The sequence below is a fragment of the Nicotiana sylvestris genome, chromosome 2, assembly GCF_000393655.2.
Source record: "Nicotiana sylvestris chromosome 2, ASM39365v2, whole genome shotgun sequence".
In the NCBI taxonomy this organism is placed as follows: Eukaryota; Viridiplantae; Streptophyta; class Magnoliopsida; order Solanales; family Solanaceae; genus Nicotiana; species Nicotiana sylvestris.
In genome coordinates, this window is record NC_091058.1 from 114,042,302 (window position 1) to 114,051,122 (window position 8,821).

At 36.1% G+C, this 8,821-nt stretch overlaps 1 long non-coding RNA gene across 1 annotated transcript; it reads left to right on the forward strand.

The window, feature by feature from the left end:
- The first annotated feature begins 3,824 nt into the window (after nucleotides 1-3,824).
- Nucleotides 3,825-6,799, forward strand: LOC104238562 (uncharacterized). Its single transcript, XR_713915.2, has 2 exons — nucleotides 3,825-4,244; nucleotides 6,416-6,799. It is a non-coding gene; the product is annotated as an uncharacterized lncRNA (long non-coding RNA).
- The last annotated feature ends 2,022 nt before the right edge of the window (nucleotides 6,800-8,821 follow it).

The following is an 8,821-nucleotide window of genomic DNA, read 5'->3' on the forward strand; positions in this document are numbered from 1 at the left end:
AAAGAACTATGACTGTCTAGCTTAGCTCTCTCAATAGGACCAATTAAAGGCTTTAGCCACACGTCAGCTTGACCTGATTTCCTTAAAAGGTTACCCTCAGCGGGGACTTTAATAGTAACTTGCTTCATAGCACCACTCCTACTTGAGGAACCAACTTCAGTACGATGAACGAGTGGAGGGGGAATTGTTGAAGAAGGAACAGTAGAAGCAGTAAAAACAGCCTGGGGAAGAACGGAAACAGCCACGATCGGCAAGGAAGGAGTCACAAGAATGGGAGTAGAAAAATAAGCCAGGAGTGCTTCATCAGAAATTGGACCTAAACCATGAGTAGCAGCGGGAACATCATCAACATCATCAGGGATCACTACCGGGGCTTCAGCAGACTCGGTAAGAGGAATAGAATGGCAGGGGGATGCTTCTGCTTCATCATCGGAAATAATACATCTACGAGCCTGTGGCCTTGTTATCAAGGAACCCCCGTCTTCATTTTCTTCGGAGTCTGGTCATCAACAACTTTTCTTTTCGATGAAGAGCCCAAAATTATTTCTTGGGCCCTTTCCAAAAAAATATGTACGAGAATCCGCGACCGCCTCGGCACTAATCCCTCGAACTGCAAATCCTGATAGAAAGAAGGATTAAAATTAGTTCAGGAAAAAGACACTGAGGAGTTAAATAAAAACTCTTAGTAAAAGAATTTTTCCTTACCGTGAGTTTTTACTTTCCAACCAAAGCGGTGAGAAAGATTTTTCCAAGATCTACCCTCCACTAGGGCTATATTCAGCAACTTTCCTACCCCAATCGCGGAAATTGGAAATTTCTTCCCATGATTGCTGGAAAAGAAAAGCAAAATTAGAATACTAATCTTCAAAACTGAGGAAAAAGGTATGAGACAGTTACTGAAAAGAAGACTCACGTGCAAAATTCCACTTCTCAGGGAAGGGAACGTTCTCATCACCCACTAAACCAACAGTGGGGCAGCAACAAACCTGGCATACCAGCCACGGTCTTTGTCATCTTCGGGGCTAACCAGAACTCTTTTGCTCCTTGCTACTAGTGTAAAAACACCATTGCGAAAGAGTATGGGGGAGTAAAGATGAATTAGATGAGAGAAAGTAAAAGGCACACTGGCCATATTGCTCAAATGCCTCAAACAGGCAACAACCCTCCATACTACTGGGCCAATTTGACTTAAGAAAACATTAAAGAAATGACAAAATTCGAGAATAAAAGGATCAATAGTAGGTTAGAATCCTAATGTGAAAGGGTATGTATAGACAAAGGAAAATCTGATTATGTAGGAGGTGATTCTTTGATTTGGATTGAGAATAATGATAGGAAAGTCATGACTCCAATGACAGTCATTACAAACTAGAGAAATTAGACCTTCTGTGATCTGAGTTGGATAGATATCAACACGATCTAAAGAGGACACTTGATTTCTCAAAGACTCCCTATCATTATAGAAAGATAGTTCAGCAGGAACTATTTCATCCACTGTGGGTTCACGAACAGGCTCAGAGGGTTTTTTTCCTTTAGAAGAAGATCTTTGAGAAAAAGAACCTCTGGTTCAAAAGCAGGACTGGAACCAGCCGAAGGAAGAGAAGAACCACGCAGAGATGAAGATCCAAAATTACGAAGCCTACCCCCTATTCTACTCCTACTGGGGGCATTAGGGAAGCTATCAACTATAGGGACCCTTTTAGGGTTAGGGTTTGATAAATACATGATAGTACGAGGAAGAAGCAAACAAAGATTTGAGAATTGGATATTCAGAGAATTTTATGTGGTAAAGACAAAGAAGAAAACTAAATTTATACTGAGAAGCAACCGTCAAAGGAAAATGTACAATGATGGAAATGTCATAATGAGAACTAACGCTTCGTGATTAGTGAAGCTGTGAAAAAAACCCTAAAAAGTGCTGCAAAGTTGCAGAACCAGTAAAAGGGTACCATGTATAAAGAGCATTAAATGGAAGTGACAATTGAAGCGTCGATTCTGTCATAACATTAATGGTGACAAAAATTCCCACTTTAATGAATTCCACTTCCCAAATATTCAATTGATGAATAAATGGCAAGTGGGGGGACTATCTATATTGAGAAAAATTGAGTTTACATATTGAAGTGATTGAAAGATGACGTGTCATGACATGGAGGCTAGTCAAAGGATGATGATTAGCAAAGAGGCACGAGTTGCAACAGATACGAGCATAGGCATATGAAGAGGCACAAGCGGTTATTCAGAAAACTCAACGCTCGTATCTATTTAATCCAAAAATCAAGGAGAATGAATCTGACAGCACAAGAGAGTACATATACAATATTTAATAAACATTAAATACTAAAAACGTTAGGGAATCTGTATTGAATCACAATTATTATGTAACGTAGCATTTAATGCCTTTAATTATCTATAATGGCCTTATTATGACAAAGGCATAACGTATAACTTGGAGATAGATATAAAAGAAAGAGAATGGATCATTTGTAAGGACACGAAATACTATTTGAATACATTGGTTTACTTTGTTTTCTTCTGATTATCTTATTATTGACAAAATCACTTTCCTTTATTCATTCTTTGATTATCAGTAACCCGAGTTCTACTAAATTAAGACTTTAACCGAAATTCCACTTTTTGGTTAAACAGTTACATGGCCGTTTGTTGGGATAGTAAAATGGGGATCAGAATACATAAAGATAGATAAATGTGACTAGGGTTCTTCACCTAGCTAGAAAGTTAATATCCATTACTGATTTCAAGTATTGCTTTTAACAGAATCAGTTGTTGCTGCTACACTGGACCAAAAAGTACACCAAGTTCTTGCTTCCTTGAATTCTCCAAGATCTAATAGTGGAAAGGTACTATACAAATCCATACTACCTAATCATTATAGTGAGTGTAGACATGTAATTTTTGACCCACACATTAGAATCACCTCTAATAGTCCTAGTATTTTTAGGATATTTATTTGAGTTTATTTCTATAGGATTTTACTTTATTACTAATTTAATTCTATTTTTAAGGCACATAAAATTGAAAAAAATACAAAAATAGTTTCACTTTCTATTTAATTCAGTATTAGGTATTTTTAGAAAGATATATTATTTTTAACCTATTTTAATCCTAATATAATCCTCAAAAATACCAAAAATAGCTCCAACTTCAATTTTTAGTACTAATAGTTTATCAAATTAATTTAGAGTTTTATAGGTATTTAATTTGAATTTTCAGTCATTTTTTGTCCAATTTCGCACATTTTTTGAAGCCCAAATCAACAACCCAACTCCTAAAGCTTGCTGACCCGCACCCAATCCGCCAGCCCCGCCCCGTTTTTGATTTTAAATCCTGGCCATCCAACCCCTCTAATCCTAAGGTCAAGATTAATGCCCCACACCCCACATAAAAATCCTTTATCTCCTACAAATCCTAAACCTAAAGGAACCCAAAATAGCGCCCAGCCCTCTCTTACACTCCTCTGCCGCGTCCTTTCGGAAAAACTCGCCAACCTGGCGAGTTAACTCACATGGTCCCCCCTCATCATTAACATCTGATTTTAACGCGTTTTCTTCTCATTTCACGTGCTCTTCTCAATTTCTTTGAAGAATCCGAGCCATTCATAAATGGATGATAGTTAAATGGGAGCCATAGGATCGAGATCTTTGGATCCTAAGCATCCATTTGCCTAAAACCCGTTTACACGAAAAAGGCTTTCGGATTTTTAGGGATTTTTTCAGATTTCGGAGAAAAATCGGTTTTCTTGGAGAAGAGGTTAGAAGCTTCTGGGTTGGAATATAAAAGGAGATTTTTCGGGCAGAAAAAGAGGATACGGGAGAAAATCAGAGAAAAATTTGGAAAAAAGAGTGTTCTAGAGTTCTAGGGGTGATTCTTCTCATATTTCTATTTTCCGTTAAGTAGAGTAATACAATCAAAAAAGAGTTAGAACATTTTGGTTAGAGATCTGTTTTTCATTTAAAAAAATCAGAAAACACAAAAAAAATGTTTAGTTTAGTGCTCTTTGATTTTCGGCTTTCTTCCTTCAATTTTGGATTCCACATTTTTCGATTTTGCTCTTTCGACATGGAAATTAATTGAGCCGAAATCGAGTTTGTCGTTCGAGTTTTGGTCGCTGATTCGGTTCCTGTCTACCTGCTGCCGTGTCGCTTCTTCATTTCAAAACTTCATCGGGAAGTTTAACTTGTAATCGCTTACAAACGAAATTAATCAAAGCCTCGATCAAACAGGTTCAATCTCCTTCTCTTTTCTTAATCTATCTTTGGTGTTTTATTGAAAATATGATGAGAGCCTAGGATAAGCAATCAGAAGTAGTTTGAATTTCTTAGATGTTTAAGTTCGAGTGCTAATAGAAACATATTGTTGTGTTCTGATTGATGATGAGTCTGGATGACTTCTCTAGGCATGCAATTCTGTCCTGTTTGTTTTATGTTTAAATGTCGACAATCCCGAATTTGTTTGGTATTGAAGCATTTGATTGAAATGTAACTTGGTTTTGTGATTATCTGAAATGGCAGAATAATGTCTCGTATTTGTCAGAACTCGTTCGATTGACTATGAAGCTGTTAAGCTAAATTTCAGTTCAGCAGTGTGTTTGCGTATGAATATTCGTAGCTTTTCTTGGTTTTGAGTATAAAGCAGAGTAATAGAAACATCTGTTAAGCATTTTTGCTTGTTGGTTAAATTAGTTCATTTACTCAATTTCTGAAATTCGTTGAGAGTCCTTGCTTAAGGTTAGTTTGATCGAGTCTCTCTTGGCATGCGTCTGATCATTCTTATCGGTCTTGTTGATGTTTAAGCGTTACATGACTTCTGGAGTTATTCGTCGATGTTTCTTTCTTGTTGTTATTTAGGATAATTCAGTTTAATGTTTTGAAGCGGTCGCGAGATTTTGCTAAATTTGAGTCATATCGTGAATTAGCAATTTCAGTCCAGATCCTGGACTGTCGGAGTAGTAAATTAATCTAGTTTAGGTGTCATGGTGAAATTCTTTTCTTTCTTGTCGGGTTTGCAAGAGGTGCTCATTCCTGTTATTCTTGTTTTAAGGAGGGCAATTGGCATCTGTCTAGGTGATGACTCCCTGAATGACTCACCTTATTAAGCAGGAGATATGCAGATTGATTTAGCCATGAACCTCTCCTTATTCTAATAATTTTCCTACTACTTGTGGAGGGAAGCGCATAGTTGTGCTTATGAATTGCATCATTATGGTGAAGGTTCACTTGTCATTAAGCTTTCCATGTTAACTAAGTCTAATGCAGAATGCTCCCTAGTAGTCTTTTTCCCAAATTTATGGTAGTTGTAGCTAAGTGAAATCAAGATTTAGAGAGAGTTAAATCCACATAGGTGAAATTATTGGCAGGTTCTTTGATTCCCAGTTAGCTTAACGTGTTTCTGAGGGGCTATGGTTGGAACTTGTTTTAGCCCCTTAGTTAGTTTTATCAAGTGTTAGGTAATAAGAAGAATGGGAATCAGTGGCCTTTTTAACGTATTTTGGGATGGGTTTGAGGGAAAATTGGGTGGCTCTTATCATATTTTATTGTTTCATTTCACTTCATTATTCGTCTTAGTTTGTTAGTTAATTCATTCTCTCCCATTCATTTTGGGATGTGTATCGACTTGATTCTCCCATCATGTCTTGTTCAATGTATTTGTCTTGAATGAAATATTGGCCGTGGGAACGGGGAAAAGCCAAACATAATTAAATTGTTACATGCTTTAGTTTTCCCTTATTTATTTACTTTATTCGCTTGGAGCATGCATAGGGCGTTATCATTTGGGTAGGCAAGCTTTAGGACTTTTGTTAATTTTGAGGCAAGAGGTCGTTCCCTTAGTTAAATTTATCCGGGGAATGCCCCGAAGGACTTGCATATATTTTATTCCGGGGAATACCCCGAAGTACTTGTATTTGGAGACCTAAAGTAGAACTCGTAGTATTTTATTTTCATTTTTATTTCTTCTTTTATTAGGTGAGAACGACCTCGAGCCTCTTGTGTGTTTATTTTCCCATTTCTGTGTCTTTTACCTTAATTCGAATCTTCTAAAAAGCCAACTTGATCATATATGCAACCGTGATTTTCACGGGACTTGGGGAGTCTCTGGTGCAGATTTAGTTTTAGAGTCTCAAGTGTTTTGAAAGGGAAAAATATATTTCTAGAAAAAACGGTGACCTGACACGCCGAAATCAAATATCAGGTGGCGACTCTGAGTTAATCCTTTTGAACACAAATTTTTGTCACTTTCAAAATTGAAAAACCCTTTCGAGCTTTGCAAAATTATTTTTTAAGAGGATTTAGTAAAGTTTGTAAAAAAAGGAGTGTGACAGGGAGTTCAAACAAAAAATCTTTCTTTTTCTTCCTAAAAATTTGGATATCAAGTTCTAGTTGTTCTTCTTTTGCAGGGCTGGATAACGAATATCACATGTCGTGTGAAATCAACCAAGCATAGAGCTAATACTTTGGTGGATTAATCGTGTTGTAGTAGCTGCACGGGGGCGAAGCAATGTGTGGCCAATGGTGATCAACTTAAGCTCTTCGCCGAAAAATTATACTTACTAAAATATTAGATTAAAAAAAATAGACTTTGAATACCCTTGCATAGTCCAATGACAAAGGGTGTTCAAATTGAATTTTCTGGCTTCGCCATTGGTAGCTGCAATTTATAGCACATATTTCCCACGGTTGGGGCTAGCTAGTTTATGTTAATTCTTTCATCAAATTTCTCACTTTGTCAGATGTATTGGATGGAGAAATTAAAATGCAATCTTGTTCTTTTTTTCTTTTCACTTTTAACTAAATTCATGAATGCAAATTTACCATGCAGAAAGCAAGAATTCTATAAATTTCACATATAGGAAATTTGCTCAAAATCAGAAAGGAAGCTAGCTAATCACTAATCAGTACACATTCTGCTAATTTACTAGTAAAAGAAGATATCATATGAAAAAATATAGCTTACCTCAATCTAGTTTTTCTCAAACTTATATAGCCTGTTTGGTCAAGCTTCTTTTTGGCCAAAAGTGTTTTTTTGGGCCAAAAGCATTTTTGACCAAAAAAATGAGGTGTTTGGCCAAACTTTTGGAAGGAAAAAAAGTGTTTTTGAGGAGAAGCAGAAGTTTGGAGAAGCAGAAAAAGTAGTTTCTCTCCAAAAACACTTTTTTGAGAAGCACTTTTGAGAAAAATACACTTAGAAGCAGTTTTTTAAAGCTTGGCCAAACACTAATTGCTGCTCAGAATGCTTTTCAAACTAATTAGCCAAACACAAACTGATTCTCACCAAAAGTACTTTTGAAAAAAGTACTTTGAAAAAAAAAACACTTATCAAAATAAGCTAATTTTTGCAACTTGGCCAAACGGACTATTAGTGCATTGTACTAGAGAGCTCCTCTTGAGGAAAATTTAGCTAGCCAGGAATGCCACTGCAAGACTTTAATTTCAGCAGTGTCAACTTGCAGCGGTCGTTTCTTATTATATATGGTCCATTATTTTTCTCCCAAAAGTTAATTTTCCTTTGTCTTTTACCCTTTGTGTTTTCAACTACGTATTCGTGTTTGAGGCAAGGAATTCAGGGGTAAAGTATACAATACGAAAGATACCGAATTACTCAGGCTTGATTAATTACGGAGTAGATCAATGCACTTGGTACGTACGTAATATCGTTTAAATCTAGCTCCTATATGATGGTGTAAAGTGTATTCGTACAATTAAATTATTTAAAAGAAAATTATAAGTAACTATCTATATTAGCGTGAATAGGTAACTTAAATTTTTAAGTAACCTTTTACAAAGATTAAATTAGAGTACTATTCGTAAAAATTGCACGGAGCGCACTATTTGGTCGCTCCCATTTAACCTATACCCATTTTTTAAAAAAGCTTTAATTTGTACCCACTTTTTAAAAAACGTCAGCCCCATTTCTCCTCTTCCTTCTCATTCTTCTAATTGTCCTACACCTCCTAATTCTCCTAATATTCTGAATATACCAGCAACTCAGGCGCCACCGGCCAACGACAAAAGAATTACCCTTACTACTATTTTTATGTTTCAAAGGCAACATCTTTTCCACTTCATGGCTCCATTATTATTGAATTTTTGGTGGTCTTTCATTTCTTATGCATTTGTCGGTGAAAAGAGAAGCAGGGTATAATTCTTGAAAATCAAGATGATATATGTGTATTGGGAAAAATTGTATTTATATATGTAAGTGACATGTTGAGACACGTGGACTGGTCAAATAGTCAAAGAATTATAATTAGTCAAAAGGCACATGCAGCAATAGAAACGAGCAAAGGCAAAGGAAGAGGCACGAGAGGACATTTGAAGGATTCAGCGCTCGTACCTATTTAAGTCATTTATCAAAAAGAATGGATCTGACCATAATAAAGAGCGCAGATACGGAATTCGACAGGCATTAAATACTAGATACGTTAGAGAATTTGTATTGATTACAATGATTGTGTAACGTAGCATTCAATGTCTTTAATTATTCATAATAGCCTCATTATGATTTGGGGAAAACGCATATCTTCAAGATACTTATAAAATGGAGGTATCTGGTCACTTGTAAACACAAGATACGACTGGAATATACTTTGATTCACTTGTTTTTCTCCTGATTACACTCTGGTTACCCCAAATTACTTTCTTCTACATATTCTTTTGATTATCAGTAACTCGAGTTCTTCTAAATTCTAGCTTTGACTAAAATTCTATTTTTTGGTTAAACAATTGGTTCCGTTACCGGGAATCTAATAATCTATTTTCTTTTCACTTGACCTTCCTTGTTGCATCAATTATGTCGAATAACA